Source organism: Rhinopithecus roxellana, chromosome 9 (genome assembly GCF_007565055.1).
Source record: "Rhinopithecus roxellana isolate Shanxi Qingling chromosome 9, ASM756505v1, whole genome shotgun sequence".
NCBI lineage: Eukaryota > Metazoa > Chordata > Mammalia > Primates > Cercopithecidae > Rhinopithecus > Rhinopithecus roxellana.
Window position 1 is genome coordinate 100,923,872 of NC_044557.1, and position 16,750 is coordinate 100,940,621.

At 46.5% G+C, this 16,750-nt stretch overlaps 1 pseudogene across 1 annotated transcript; it reads left to right on the plus strand.

The window, feature by feature from the left end:
* Positions 1-13,650: 13,650 nt before the first annotated feature.
* Positions 13,651-14,092, plus strand: LOC115899738 (annotated as a pseudogene). Its single transcript, XR_004059351.1, has one exon. The product of XR_004059351.1 is annotated as a 40S ribosomal protein S17 pseudogene (transcript).
* Positions 14,093-16,750: the final 2,658 nt, after the last annotated feature.

Consider the following 16,750-nt stretch of genomic DNA (forward strand, 5'->3'; position numbering starts at 1 on the left):
CCCTCTCCACTTCATAAACTGAGCTTCAGAAACCACTTCCACCACCACGCAATTAATTTGGGAAGAGAACTGACTTCTCCCGAAGGCCAGTGAGAGTCTAGTCACACTTCTCCTTTCTGAGTTAGGACACATTTCTCTACCTGAGATCACACACCCCTCTCATAATGCAAAGAACTTCTGCTCTGTGGGAAAAACAAAGAAAACAAAACAACAACCCCCCCCCCCCCCCCAGAAAAAATTGCCTTTGCCTTCTCTTTAAAAACTTCATTTCAAAACACTGGACCATGTGGATCATTTGGCAAACATGGTGTTAGGCAATGCCTCCAGGGGCCAAGAGAGACACTCAGGGAACATCCTCCATCCAGGGTGAGCTAACCAGGGTGAAGTGGCTGAGCCAGGCTTCCTCCCTTAGATGGGTGCAAGGGAACTGGAGAAAGTGTCCAGATACTCAGACCCAGCACCCTTCTTTCTAAGGCCACAGTCCCTCATAACTAATTAACAGCCTGCCCTGAAGACAGCATGAGTTGCCACTGCCCTTGGATGGAACGGGCGAAAGGCTCGGAGCAGCCCCTCCCACCACTCTACAGCACAATGTCTCACCACCAGTCACTCTGCCCTTTGCATCCAGATCCTGGCCTTCCATCTATCTACAGAGCAATTTCATTACCTGTTACCCAGGGAGGAACCTACTCCATACACAGCTCTGCCCTGCTGTTGGAGAACTGGCCGCTGGGCACAGACCCAGACCAGGAAGCCTTGAAGAGAGGGGAGGAAGACCGGAGCAGACCAGGGCAGAGTTGCATGACCTGTGGCAAGGTACTTTGAAGGGATTATAAACCCCTTGATAGCTACTCAGGAGGCAGCATGAGACTGGGAGGGGACCTGGAGGGTCTACAGTAACCAGGGAGGAGCTGTGCAGTGGGAGGGAAAGGAAAAAGCCCAGAAAACCTTCAGGAACATCTCCCAAAGTTTGAAGTTCCTGGGGATTTATGACATACAGAGACCAAAGAAGGATCCATGAGGTTGCACGTGGAAGAAAAGAAAAAAAAATCCTTGGAGAGTTTTGTAGTGTCACGAGCAAAGAAACGGAGGATTTGGACTGGGTATGGTGGTTCACGTCTGTAAGCCTAGCACTTCGGGAGGTCAAAGTGGGTGGATCACCTGAGGTCAGGAGTTCGAGACCAGCCTGGCCAACATGGTGAAACCCAGTCTCTACTAAAAATAAAAAATTAGCGGGGCATGGTGGCAGGCACCTATAATCCCAGCTACTTGGGAGGCTGAGGCAGGAGAGTCGCTTGAACCCAGGAGGCAGAGGCCACGGTGAGCCAAGATTGCGCCACTGCACTCCAGCCTGGGTGACATGGCAAGATTCCGTCTCAAAAAAAAAGAGAGAGAGAAATGGAGGATTTGTGAGATTGACTGTAAGGAACAAAAACATCATTTGACGGTTGGAGAAATGGAGGCAGTATCAAAGTGGCTAAGGAGGCAGTCACAGAGGTGGCTGGGCAGGGGCCATGAGGATTCTCTTGAGCTGGGACAGTCACACTTTGCTTAACCACAGCCCATGGTCAGAAACACTTTTCCTGCAGTGCCCCAATATCCACACATAGAGGGTGACCTGTGTGCACACATGTGCGTATCTACATGTGAAAGAAACAAAATATAGGAAATGGATTGGAGTTGGGGTTTGGGGTGTCTGTGGCAACTTCATCTGGCCCTTCAGGGGCAGGATGACTCCCCACGACATCAGGGTTCCACGTGCAAGAACACAAAGAACATGCTCAGAACAGCCCACTGGGCACAGTGTCTGTGTCTTTGTTCCTGTGGGTCATGCAACTGTATCCGGGAGCCTAGGAGTCCTTCCGCCTGTGTGTCTGTGTATCTGTCACTGTTTGCCCCTGTAGGCCATGGAGAAAGAAACACAAACTCCTAGTGTGAACGTTTTCACAGTTCTTTCTCCATATGTCTGGAGCCCTCTGTGTCATGGGGCTAAGCGGAGCCTGGGCAGAATTCTGGCTTTGCTCTGGAATCAGAAAACCTTAGAACGAAAAAGACCTTGGAAACACCTTGACCCAAACACCCCCTTTTAGAAATGGAAAAAAGATGATATATATAATGGAAGAGCAGAGAAGCTTTGAGGATGGAGAAAAATATCTAGAATTGTACAGGAACGTTTTTACACTGTTGGTGGGACTGTAAACTAGTTTAGCCATTGTGGAAGACAGTGTGGCAATTCCTCAAGGATCTAGAACCAGAAATACCATTTGACCCAGCGATCCCATTACTGGATATATACCCAAAAGATTATAAATCATGCTGCTACAAAGACTCATGCACACGTATGTTTATTGCAGCACTATTCACAATAACAAAGACTTGGAACAAACCCAAATGTCCATCAATGATAGACTGGATTAAGAAAATGTGGCACATATACACCAGGGAATACTATGCAGTCATAAAAAAGGATGAGTTCATATCCTTTGTAGTGACATGGATGAAGCTGGAAACCATCATTCTGAGCAAACTATTGCAAGGACAGAAAACCAAACACTGCATGTTCTCACTCATAGGTGGGAATTGAACAATAAGAACACTTGGACACAGGGTGGGGGACATCACACACCAGGCCTGTCGTGGGGTGGGGGGATGGGGGAGGGATAGCATTAGGAGATATACCTAATGTAAATGACGAGTTAACGGGTGCAACACACCAACATGGCGCATGTATACATATGTAACAAACCTGCACGTTGTGCACATGTACCCTAGAACTTAAAGTATAATAATAAAAAAAAACTCTGGAATTGTGTCTTCCAACACAGCAGCCACTAGCCACCTATGGTTGCTGAGCACTTAAAATTGCCTAGTCCAGACTGAGATGTACTATAAGTACAAAATACACCCCAGACTTCGAAGACTTTGTATGAAAAAAGTATGTAAAATTGCTCGATAATTTTTACATTGATTGCATGTTGAAATGATAATATTTTCGATCTATTAGGTTAAAATATGTTATTGAAATTAATTTTACTCTTTAATTATGACTACCAGAAAATGTCATCTTATGTATGCAGCTGTCATTTCCGGCCCACTTTCTATCTCTCTGGGACACACTGACCGAGAGTCTTGCGTCAGACATTTAACGTCTCTGAGTCTCGATTTCACCAGGTATAAAATGGGTGTCATGATGCTTATCTCTTGGAGTTGTTGTGAGGATTAATTAAGAAACCATGTGAAAGAGCCTTTAAATCTTAAGAAGCTGTTCAGATAAAGAGGTGGATATGGTGGTGGTGATGATGGTGATGGTGGTGGTGGTGGTGGTGATGGTGGTTTTAACTCAGATATTGGCCAAGAGGGAAGGGGTGAAAGGATAAAGGATTTAATAGTTTGACCTTCAGGAAAATACCCACAGGGGCCAGCCATATGCATGTGGTCACCCACCCACTCTAATTTTGGTGCTGGAGAAACAATGACCACTCCCAAACTCATAGAACCATTACCCAGACTAAGCCTTTCAAAAGCCCAAGTCACCATGTTCTTGCTCAGCAACCATACCACACCATCCTCTGCCTCTGCAGGTCCCTAGTCACCCCTCCAGCCTCCTCTGACACAGGAGGCTGTCTCCTCTCAGGGTAGCATGAAGCCCTTCTCCCCAGGGCACCCTTCCTTACGAGGACAACTCCACATCTGAGTGGGATTTCCCAACAATGCTTTTTCTCTGTTCTTTGCCAGAGGCCCAGGGTCCCAGAGGGCTCCAGAAAGAAGGAGATAGCCCCACATCTGGCCTGAGGGGACCAGCCCCTTCCTGGGACCATCACCCAGGGCAATCCCTGTTGCAATGGTGGTCTCGTAACAACTGCTTACAAACCCGGTTAGGCAAGCTGCTTTTGCGTGATGGGGCTATCTTGAGTAAACAGCATCCTCTGTCCCCTGCCGGTCACTTGCTCAAGACATTGCTGGACATTGCATTACAGCCACTGACACACGGAGTTTTGAAAATGAAAACAGGCCCTCTGGCTTATGATCAGATAGCATTTAACTCATTTATGATTGCGCCAAGTTTTCCCAAGACCCAAGGGCCACAGAACGGATATTGTCACAAATGCAGACAGAAGATGCTGAGGACAGTTGGAGCCTCGGGTCACCTACAAAATGAGGCTTTCAAAGGCCAACAGGCAGGTGAGGTCTGCATCACCTTGGCCTCAGTTACCCACACATGGGCGTCTGTGGCTATGTATCTTCTTAGGCTAACCTGGGACACAGGTTCAACCCCCGGGGGGTTGGGAGAGTTAGTGTTGTTCCATTTCATCCATTTTACCCCTTATTCTGGCTACCTTTCCTGCTGATACAGATCAGGAATTGAAAGAGTGGATAAGGTCTATTTCCGGTATCTATTACTCTGTAACAAACCCAAACATACTGGCTTAAAATGACAATTTCTTATTTCTCACAATTCTGCTGGTTGGCCAGACAGTTCTGCTGATTTTGCCTGGTCTCACTCACATGGCTGTAGTTGCTGGGTGGTCCGTGCAAGTGACTTTAGTCAGAAAGTGAAAGATGACCTCACTCACGAGTCCGGTGCTGGCTATTGGCTGGGCACCTCGGTTCTCCTCCACATGGTCTCTCATCCTCCAGTCTGCTAAATGCCTCCCTTACACAGTGGTCTCAGGAGAGCCTTCCAAAAAGTTGAAAGTCACAAAACCTGCTGGTCAGAGCAACTCATGAGACTAGCACAGGATCAAGAAGAAGGAAACAGGCTCTGCCTCTTGATAGGAATTGCCAAAAAAATACATTCTTCAAGCTACTACAAGGCAAAAGAGTATAAATGGCTCCATGGAAAACTTCCCAGCATAGAAAATAATCTGGTAAAGTTATATTTTCTGAATCAACAATCCACAGTTCCAGACTGACAAAGGTCTTCCGTCCAATTCATGAATGTGTGGACAAAGGTGAACCAACAGGCTCATACCAAGTTATATATTGAGTGCTGCGTTTCTCAGCCCTGGCTGAACATTAAAGTTACTTGAGGAGTATGTCCAAATCCCACGTCCCTGCTAAATAAGAATTTTGATTGGGATGGGGAAGTGGGAGGGGATTGGGCCTAGTAATCTGCATTTTCAAAGGTTCTCCCAGTGACTCTGATCCACAACCAAGATGAATAACTGCAGGATTAGCAAACAAGCTTTGTGGGAAATAAGGTCAAGGCAGGATATCTAGACATATGGGTCACAAGCCTATCTATCTTTTACAGATAGGCTCCTCTTAAATCCAATCTAACAGATCATTGTTGAAGCTATCAGACTCTAACACTGGGGTCTGGACATAAACTAGATGCACACCCTGCTCTCAAATTATAGATGATACTCACCACGGGCCAAGCCTTGTTCTGTGGACTTTCTATGCGTGAACTCATTCAATCTCCACAGATCCATGAGGTGGATACTATCATAAGCCCCATTTTACAAATAGGGAAACTGAGGCTCAGAAATATTACGATTTTTCCTAAGTCACACAGCTAATAAGGTGATAGGGTTGAAACTGAAACCCACCTGGCTTCAGAGTCCATGCTGTTAGCCATTAAACATGTGCCTCTCTCAGAGCACGCTGTCCAGGGTTAGGAAGTCGACAACCCACATCAGACTATGAGCATTCTGAGGGGGAAAAGGAAGGGGCCAGGAGGAGGGCTGTCTGTTTTCTTGGCTCATTGGCTGTTCTCAAAGCAGTGTTTCTCCACTTTGTTTGCACATTAGAATCACCTGGAGAGCTTTTTAAAAATAGGAATGACCCATCTGCAAAGATTGTATTAACTTGCTTTGGGTGGGGTCGAGTCATGGAAGGTTTTTAAAAGCTTCCTAGGAAATTCTAATGCACAGCGAGAGGTGAGATCATAGGCTCCACCGTTGGGCCGGAATTTCTCATTCTCAGCAGGGAGGAGGATGGTGGCCTCAGTGTTGGGAGCATCTGTGACCACTATACCCCACGAACTTCCTAGAAATCAAACATGCTCAAGCCAAAAGGAACCTCCTGTATCACCTGGACCAGATATTCCCAATCCTGGTTACACACTGGCAACACCTGGGTAGCTTATAAAATGCCCCACCGCAGATATTCTGTTTAAGTGGTTCTGGGATGGAGCGGGGGCATCAGCATCTCTTATATCCATCTTCTCAGGTTGATTCTTCTTTTATTTATTTATTTTTTTTTTTCAGACAGGGTCTCACTCTGTTGCCCAAGCTAGAGTACAGTGGTACAGTCATGGCTCACTGCAGCCTTGGCCTCCTGGGCTCAAGTGATCTTCCCACCTCAGCCTCCCAAGTAGCTGGGGCTACAGGCGAGTACCACCGTGCCTGGCTAATTTTTGTATTTTTTGCAGAGACAAGATTTCCCCATGTTACCCAGGCTGATCTCAAACTCCTACACTCAAGTGATCCGCCCACCTCAGACTCCTAAAGTGCTGGGATTACAGGTGTGAGCCACCGCATCTAGCCCAGATTGATTCTAATGTGTATCCAGTTTGGGAACTACTGATGTAGTCCCGGACTCTCAGTTTACAGATGAAGAAAATGAGGCTCAGAGAGGATCAGTGACTTGACCAAAGTCACACAGCATGCTTGCTCCAGAGGCAGGGCTAGAGCCCAAAGCTCCTGGCCAGGGCTATTTCCGTGCTGCAACCCCTATGGTTTGCAAAATTATTTCACATGTATTACCTCGTTGGTCTATACCTTGCCAGACTGCATTGCTTCCTGCCACCATCCTCTCATTTCACAGAAGATGAGATGCGGCACAAAGAAGTGACCTGCCCAAAGCAACAGTGGCAGGAGCCAGAAAAGAACTCAGGTCTCCTGACTGCAGATCATGAGTATGGCCTCACCCAGCAATGCCCATGGCCAGTCATCTGCCTGCCAAGTTCCAGCATGTGAGGTTTTCCTGAGCCTCAACACCAGGAGCTGAAGGTTTGGACACCTCCTGAGGCCAGGCTGTGCAGAAATCTCACAGCGGACTGTTGCCTGGTGCCCTGGAAGTTCTACTCACCAATAATCCCTTACCCACTGTTTTGAACATACTGAGATTTCCTGTTTACCATACGTTTGCATCTATTATCTCCAATGGTGTGTTAATGACAATCCCCATTTTACCAAAGGGCAGACGGAAGCTCAGAGAGCTTTGAGAACATTGCCCCAGGACCAAAGCTAGGCCTAGAACCAGAATCAGGTATTTGGACTCTAAGGCCAGCCCCTGGAGCCTGGGGGCTGGGACCTGCCTGCTTTGTGAAAGTTTTCCCACCCTGCCTGAACTGATGGCCAGAAGAGCTTAAACCAGAGATTGGGGCAGGGTGGTGCGTGCGTGTGCAGGGTAGTGCCCCAGTTTGATCAGCTCTGGTTTCCGGTTACCTGTTGCCAAAAAACAAATATTTCCCAAAGTGGTAGGTGCAGGAAATAGACCTCACTTCTTACTTAAGGTAAAGCCCAAAGTAGGCAAGCCATTTCTATCTTCCTCCCTTTTTCTCATCTAATCATTTGAGGATGACAGTGATTAAATGCCTGCTTTCTGGCCAGGCACAGTGGCTCACGCCTGTCATCCTAAGTTTGGGAGGTCGAGGCAGAAGGATCGTTGGAGGATAAGAGTTTGAGACCAGCCTGGGCAATACAGTGAGATCCCCATCTCTAAAAAATAAAAATAAAAAATAAGTCCGGGTGCCGTGGCTCATGCCTATAATCCTAGTACTTTGGGAGGCTGAGGCAGGCAGATCACTTGAGGTCAGGAGTTCAAGACAAGCAATGGCCAACATGGGGAAACCCTGTCTCTACTAAAAATACAAAAAAAAATAGCCAGGTGTGGTGGCACATGTTTGTAATCCCAGCTACTCAGGAGGCTGAGGCAGGAGAATCGCTTGAACCCGGGAAGCTGCAGTTGCAGTGAGCCGATATCACGTCACTGCACTCCAGCCTAGTGACGAGTGAGACTCTGTCTTAAAAATAAATAAATAAATAATAAAAGCCTACTTTCTCCTTGTCTACACCTTCTGACAGTCACTAGACATAGGGAGCTGGGCCTTGAGGAAGGGCCCAGGGTGACCTGTCATTTATTTTACTTACCAAGCACTGATACAACTCGCTGCAACAAGTGCTCTGAAACATTCATTAACTCATTTCAATTTTCACAATAGCCCTATGGGAGAGGGGAGAGCACTGCTCCTCTCCACACTCTAGAGATTAGGAAATAAAATACAGACAGGTTAACTGTCTTGCTCAATGTTACACAACTATGAAGAGGCAAAGCCGGGATTTGAACCTAGGCAGTCTGGCTCCAGAATCCACGTTCTTGACCACTGTGGTTTACGGGGCAGTATTTGCCCGAATGTCTGCTGCTAGACCAGTCTCACCAGGGAGACTCCTAAACACGGTGCAAAGTGACACCTCATGCTCGACTGGCTCTTAAATCCAGATGAAGGAGTGTAAAAGACTAACCATTTTCTGGGGGTTATCATGGTGCGTTCAAGTCCACATGGACGCCCATTTCAGGACCTCACCACCACCTTCCACCTTCCTTCTTGCATTCACTGCTATGATTAGAGTCTGTGCACCACCTGCATCCACCCTGGTATTGTAATCCCCCATTGTACAGGTGAAAACACTGGGGCTTGAGGAGGGCGTAAGCTAATAAGTGGCAGAGCTTGGAAGTCAATCCCCTGCTTCTGCTCATCACATCATTTGAATCTTTCCAAAACCCCTCAGGAAGGATTCTGCAGGAATTGTGGCCACTATTCCGGGAAACTGAAGGTTTGATTCGTGCGATCAGTATGAGAGTCCAGGCCTCTTAACTTCTGAGCCGATTCTCTTCCGCCTCCTGCTTCCACCATCTGTCCATGTCCGTTGCCACCATTCCAACATCTCGGTTCCTGGAATGGAGGGACACATTTTACTGCTGAAATCTGCTCAGTGCAGACTCTGGCATCTACAAATGGCCTGATGAACTCTCAACCCAAAGGAGAGAAGCCAAGTCTTGCCCAGCAGCTATTTTAGGGCCTGAGAGCTCTCCCTGCCCCTCTCAGGATATCAGGATATCGGGATGTCGGGATGTCCCCAGAGCCAGTTTTATCCTCCCATGGGTGCGTGGTGGGACCAGTCACCGAGGGAGGCGGCGCCCAGGTGCAGGTGGGCCATGTTCTGATGGAGCTGGTGGATGGCAATGCCAGCCACAGAGAGCTTGGTAATGATGGGAGCCAGCATGGGCGAGCACTCACTAGATGCCAGGCATCGCTCTACGTGCCTCAAGCCCCACAACCACCTGGGCTGTGGGCTCTACGGGGCCCTCAGAGCTTCGCTGCCCTCGGAAGGGATGGGATCTCAGGAACACCTATCACCTAGATTGGCAGGGCACTGGGCCATGGCCTTAGGGTCTGCTGGGGTCCAACCATAGCCCTGGGATCCTCGGTCCTGCCCTCTGTACCCTTTCCCAATCTCCATTTTGCAATCCATCAGGCTGACCCAGTAAACATCTCTAGCCCAAAGAGAACCCATCTTCCTGACCCTTTTCTATGTGTTTCGAAAAAGAGCCCAGGGGTGTGGGGGAGGGAGGGGGCCTCAGGCATCTGATGGGAGGCTGGGAGAAAGCCACTGAGTTCTGGTGGGCTGCCTGAGTGCCAGCCACATTACCCAAGCTTCCTCACCAGTACCAAACGAAGGAAACAGAATCCCTGGAGAGGAAACTAGAAAGCGGTCTTGTCCATGGCTTATCTGTTGGGGGATAGAAGGGCGCAGGAGGGAAGGGAAACTATAGGTCAAAGTTCAGAGAAATATTTTCCAACTGCCTCAGGCTGGCTGTGCAAAATTAGACAGCTCACTAAACATCTCTGAGGGAGTTTTCTCTTTTGTAAAATGGTAGAACATCCTGGCCCCCTCCCTGTTTCATAGGATTAATGCCACACTGCTCTCATGCTATTTCAACAAGAGCTCCATGAAGTGTAGAGGGGATATTATATCTTCTTTACGGTTGAGGAAACTAAGGCACGGAGAGGTTTATTCCTTCCACCAAGTATTTTAGAAGGATTCACCAGGTACGCAGGGTTTGGGAACACTTTGTGTGAGCCCAGAAAAAGAAAAAAAATGAATGACTTGCTGGAGGCGCCAGGTAGAGAAACCAGTGGGAGGAGACCCAGCCTCTAAAGTGAATGCCTTCCAGCAATGGCGGTCCCATTGCCTGCCGGCACTGATGCAGCTCAAGCTGCTCTGAGCGCTCTGAAACATTCAGGAACCCATTCAGTTTTCACAATAGCCCCCATGAGAGGGGCACTCCTATCTTCCCTACTTTAGAGATGAGGAAATTAAATACAGAGGGATGGGGCCTGATAGCTAATATCTGGTCCTTTGTGAGTGCTTAATAAATGCTTGTTGCGTGAACGAATAAATGAATGAATTGCAACAAGGGGAAGTGCAGGAAGGACATTCTAGTAAAGGAAACTGAGTCAGTGTAAGTGTGGAGATGGGAAAGCCACAGCCCGCCTGAGTAGAGCTCTCCCCTCCCCCATTCCTGGGACACCATGTGCTGCTGCCTTAAAAAGGCAGGCGAACATTTGGGTTGGTTCCAAGGCTTTGCTATTGTGAATAGTGCCACAATAAACATACGTGTGCATGTGTCTTTATAGCAGTGTGATTTATAATCCTTTGGGTATATCCCCAGTAATGGGATGGCTGGGTCAAATGGTATTTCTAGTTCTAGATCCTTGAGGAATCACCACACTGTCTTCCACAATGGTTGAACTAGTTTACAGTCCCACCAACCGTGTAAAAATGTTCCTATTTGTCCACATCCTCTCCAGCACCTGTTGTTTCCTGACTTTTTAATGATCACCCTTCTAACTGGTGTGAGATGGTATCTCATTGTGGTTTTGATTTGCATTTCTCTGATGGCCAGTGATGATGAGCATTTTTTCATGTGTTTGTTGGCTGCATAAATGTTTTCTTTTGCGAAGTGTCTGTTCATATCCTTTGCCCACTTTTTGATGGGGTTGTTTGTTTTTTTTTCTTGTAAATTTGTTTGAGTTCTTTGTAGGTTCTGGATATTAGCCCTTTGTCAGATGGGTAGATTGCAAAAATTTTCTCCCATTCTGTAGGTTGCCTGTTCACTCTGATGGTAGTTTCTTTTGCTGTGCAGAAGCTCTTTAGTTTAATTAGATCCCATTTGTCAATTTTGGCTTTTGTTGCCATTGTTTTGGTGTTTTAGACATGAAGTCCTTGCCCATGCCTATGTCCTGAATGGTATTGCCTAGGTTTCCTTCTAGGGTTTTTATGGTATTAGGTCTAACATTTGAGTCTCTAATCCATCTTGAATTAATTTTTGTGTACAGAGTCAGGAAGGGATCCAGTTTCAGCTTTCTACATATGGCTAGCCAGTTTTCCCAGCACTATTTGTTAAACAGGGAATCCTTTCCCCATTTCTTGTTTTTTTCAGGTTTGTCAAAGATCAGATGGTTGTAGATGTGTGGTATTATTTCTGAGGGCTCTGTTCTGTTCCATTGGTCTATATCTCTGGACTGACAAGCCCTGTAAACAAGGATGATAAATATCTCATTGACAAGCAGTGTAAGAAAAGGCTGTGGATCCCAGAGGCTTACTCCTTTCTACCTTCTGTGATGTGGCTGGAACTATGGCAGACACTGGAGGACTCTCTCTGTCTCTCTAGTTTGAGGCGAACTCCTGCTCTCCTTCCTCTTGAATGAGACACTTTGTCTATTTCTGCAAATCCCCTCTGGCCTCTGGGGTCAAATCTTGAGGGAATAAGTGAAAGGAAATGTTAGGCATGCAACTTTCTGCTGGTTGTTCTGCTACATCCATCCCCCGAGACTACAAATACAAAAGAGCACATTATCCATTAGACACCTTGGAAAGAAAAATGGAAAACACAAGAAGAATGAAAGATAAATATCTCAAAAAAAAAAAAAAAAAAAGGCAGGCGACCCCACCTAAGAAAAGGCAGGGAGCAGGTGCAGGACCTGTGCAGGGGAAAGGAAGTGGCAATGCTCGGTTCATCACCCTCCCCTTTCCCGTGCCAACCCCCTTCTTTGGATGAGAAGATGAAAGATATCTAGAATTTCCCGATATTGGCCTACGATCTTCTATGAGCCTGGTATAAGGGGCTTTACATGTCTATTTCATTACTTCTCTTTCTAACACTTCATTGACATTTTAAAATCATCGTCATTATTATTACAAAAGTAATACACGTGTTATTTTTTTTAATTTTTTTTTTTTTTTTTTTTTTTTTTTTTTTTGAGACAGAGTCTTGCTCTGTCACCCAGGCTGGAGTGCAGTGGCACTATCTTGGCTGACTGCAACCTCCACCTCCGGATTCAAGCCATTCTCCTGCATCAGCCTCCCGAGTAGCTGGGATTACAGACATCATGCCAGGCTAATTTTTGTATTTTTTGTAGAAACAGGATTTCGCCACATTGGCCAGGTTGGTCTTGAACTCCTGAACTCAAGTAATCTGCCAGTCTCAGCCTCCCAAAGTGCTGGGATTACAGGCGTGAGCCACTGCACCTAGCCGCTTAAAATTCTAATAAAGGCCAGGCTCAGTGGCTTACACCAGTAATCCCAGCATTTGGGGAGGCCAAGGTGGAAGGATCGCTTGAGCCCAGGAGTTTGCAACCAGCCTAGGCAACATAGCGAGACCCTGTCTCTACAAAAAAAAAGAAAAATTAATTCTAATAGTGGAGTACAGGGAAAGCACCATGACAAAACCAACACAACCTCAGCCTGGTGACCAAGGAGGCAGGAAGAAATGTGGGTCCCAGAGGGGCCTGCTTCTCTTCACACCTGCCTCCCTGACATGGGTCCCCATCTCCCCAGCACCAGCCCCCACCCTCCCAGCCCGAGGAAGTCCAGAGTGGAGCAGAATGGTCCATACATTCTTCACAGACGTCACATCCATCCCACAGCAGCATCTCACGACTGATGGTATGTTATATTTGACGACATAGGGTAGCCCACTGCAGTGGCAATTTGCCTAACCAGGGACAAAGATCCCTGAGTTCTAGCCCCACAGCTCTGCCAAAACCTTACTGAGTGACCTCAGGCCAGCCTCTGAATCTTTCAAGCTCTACAGCATCTTTACCAGCAGAATGTTCATTCTAATAAGTCTTCCCAAACTAACTTCCGATGAAGTTAGTGTGATTTTAATTGTGGGCTACAACCAAGCTGTAAGCAGTTATTAATTTTATAAAGTAATCCCAGGATCGCACCATTGCACTCCAGCCTGTGCAACAAAAGGAAACCTCCGTCTCAAAAAAAAAAAAAAAAGAAAGAAAGAAAGTAATCCCAGGACAATATTGAGCAAATAGCCTGCAGTGCATCCTGTGAAATAGTGATGGAGGAGGGCATTTCTGTATTCCAGGACTTCTTGGGATTTCAGAATGGGTTTGTATGATTTTTTGGATAGTTTTATTTATTCTATCAGCCATTTAAACAAGTGTTTATTGCTGCATTTTTTCTAGTGTATCATTGTTTTACTGCCCTTGTAGTACTGAAATTTAGTTGGAAGAGTAAAATGTTTACCAACCCCATCAAAAAGTGGGCAAAAGATATGAACAGACACTTCGCAAAAGAAGACATTCATACAGCCAACAGACACATAAAAAAATGCTCATCACCTCTTTTACCAAGGACCCGCCAACATGGGCCGCGTTCGCACCAAAACCGTGAAGAAGGCGGCCCGGGTCATCATAGAGAAGTACTACACGCGCCTGGGCAACGACTTCCACACGAACAAGCGCGTGTGCGAGGAGATCGCCATTATCCCCAGCAAGAAGCTCCGCAACAAGATAGCAGGCTATGTCACCATCTGATGAAGCGGATTCAGAGAGGCCCTGTAAGAGGTATCTCCATCAAGCTGCAGGAGGAGGAGAGAGAAAGGAGAGACAATTACGTTCCTGAGGTCTCAGCCCTGGATCAGGAGATAATTGAAGTAGATCCTGACACTAAGGAAATGCTGAAGCTTTTGGACTTCGGCAGTCTGTCCAACCTGCAGGTCACGCAGCCTACAGTTGGGATGAATTTCAAAACGCCTCGGGGACCTGTTTGAATTTTTTTCAAAATGCTCATCATCACTCGCCATCAGAGAAATGCGAATCAAAACCACAATGAGATACCATCTCACACCGGTTAGAATGGCAATCATTAAAAAGTCAGGAAACAGCAGGTGCTGGAGAGGATGTGGAGAAATAGGAACACTTTTACACTGTTGGTGGGACTGTAAACTAGTTCAACCATTGTGGAAGACAAGTGTGGCAATTCCTCAAGGATCTAGAACCAGAAATATCATTTGACCCAGCCATCCCATTGCTGGGTATATACCCAAAGGATTATAAATCATGCTGCTATAAAGACACATGCACACGTATGTTTATTGCAGCACTATTCACAATAGCAAAGACTTGGAATCAACCCAAATGTCCATCAGTGACAGACTGGATTAAGAAAATGTGGCACGTATACACCATGGAATACTATGCAGCCATAAAAAAGGATGAGTTCATGTCCTTTGTAGGGGCATGGATGCAACTGGAAACCATCATTCTCAGCAAACTATCGCAAGAACAGAAAACCAAACACCACATGTTCTCACTCATAGGTGGGAACTGAATAATGAGATCACTTGGACACAGGAAGGGGAACATCACACACTGGGGCCTATTGTGCGGAGGGGGAGCGGGGAGGGATAGCATTAGGAGATACACCTAATGTAAATGACGAGTTAATGGGTGCAGCACACCAACATGGCACATGTATACATATGTGACAAACCTGCACGTTGTGCACATGTACCCTAGAACTTAAATTTAAAAAAAAGAAAAAAAAATGTTTGATTCTGGGTGTATTATGTTTGAGGATTCTCTAAGGTGCCCAAGTGAAGCTGTCAGGACAGGTTGCTAGAGTTTGAATGCCTGCCAAGGCAACTTAACTCTCTGCGCCTCGATTTACTTAACTAAAATACAGGTGTACCTACTACATAGGGTTAAGAATGAATTCACTTGGCCGGGTGTGGTAGCTCATGTCTGTAATCCCAGCACTATGGGGGACCAAGGTGCTGACCTCAAGTGGATGGATCACTTGAGGTCAGGAGTTCGAGACCAGCCTGGACAGCATGGTGAAACCCCGTCTCTACTAAAAACACAAAAATTAGCCAGGCGTGGTGGCGCATGCCTGTAATCCCAGCTACTCAGGAGGCTGAGGCAGGAGAATCACTTGAACCCTGGGAGGCAGAGGTTGCAGTGAGCCGAGATTGCGCCACTGCACTCCAGTCTGGGCAACAGAGTAAGATTCCATCTCAAAAAAAAAAAAAATTGATTGACTGAATACAATGATTCTTAGCAATGACTGCACATTTGAATATCCTGGGGAAATTTTAAGTAATTCCAATGTTCAGGCTTTGACTCCACAAATTTTGGCTTCTCTGATATCAAGTGGAACCTGGATGTTCTTATTTTTTACCTACATGATTCAAATATGCAACGAGGGCTGAGAACCACTGAAACGATTCTGTAAAGCACACAGCACAGTGAGCCCACCCAGTAAACACACAATGAGGGTTAGCTGTTGATCTGGGCGTCACACTAGGTCAGCTGGAACCCTGGCTGTCAAAGAAAAATGTTAGACTCCCCAAGTTGTAGATGAGAAAAACCAGGGCTCAGAGAGGCTGGCTGACTCGCCTGGGATCACACAGCAAAGAAGCGCCAGGTTCTGGCTCCAGAGTCATGGCATGGTAGTGCTTCTCGGATTTGCAGAACATGCGGCCTGCTCTCAGCAATCGGCAGAGCCTTGCAGCTCTGACACGGCCAGACGGCATTTTCCACTGGATCTCCACACATCGGCAAATCATGAAATCATTTGGGTCATTTATGAGTAGCCATTTCTTACATGAAATAGAAAAGAAAGAAAATATCAGGCTGCATCACAGGATCACAGTAATCACTCTACCAAAGGAGAAGACTCAGGCCCAGAGAAAAAAAGAGACACTCCCAGGTCACATGACAAGTTAGAATCTGAGTCAGGATTGTTTGTTCATCCTTTCAACAACCATTTATTGGCCGGGCGTGGCTGTAATTGCAGAAGTTTGGGAGGCTGAGGTGACGAATTGCCTGAACTCAGGAGTTTGAGACCAGCCTGGCCAACATGGTAAACCCCATCTCTACTAAAAATACAAAAATTCGCCAGGTGTGGTGGTGCGTGCCTGTAGTCCCAGCTACTTGGGAAGCTGAGGCAGGAGAATCACTGGAACCTGAGAGGCAAAGGTTGCAGTGAGTTGAGAGAGCACCTCTGCATTCTAGCCTGGGCAACATAGCAAGACTCTGTCTAAAAAAAAGAAGAAACTTTGATTGCACACCTACTATTGTGCCAGGCGTCATGGCAGGCATCCCGGAGCCTTTGGTTTACATAAACCGATATTCATCAATAAAAATTAGCACAAAATAACTAAGTTTGCCTAAAAATACATAAAGTGTAAAACATTGTAAACATTTATAAAATCATACTTTGTCCTCTTCATAGACCAGTCCACCAATCCTTCCAGGCAGGACTTGGAACCAAGACTGACATGATCTGATTTCTGTCTTTCAAGATTGCTTTGCCTGCTGTGTGGCTTATCTAGGGGGTGAGGATGGGAGTTGGGACCCCCATTAGAAGGCACCGTAGCAGTCTAGATGGATGTGAAAGACATCTGGGGCTAGGCTGGCACTGTAAAATGCCATCTG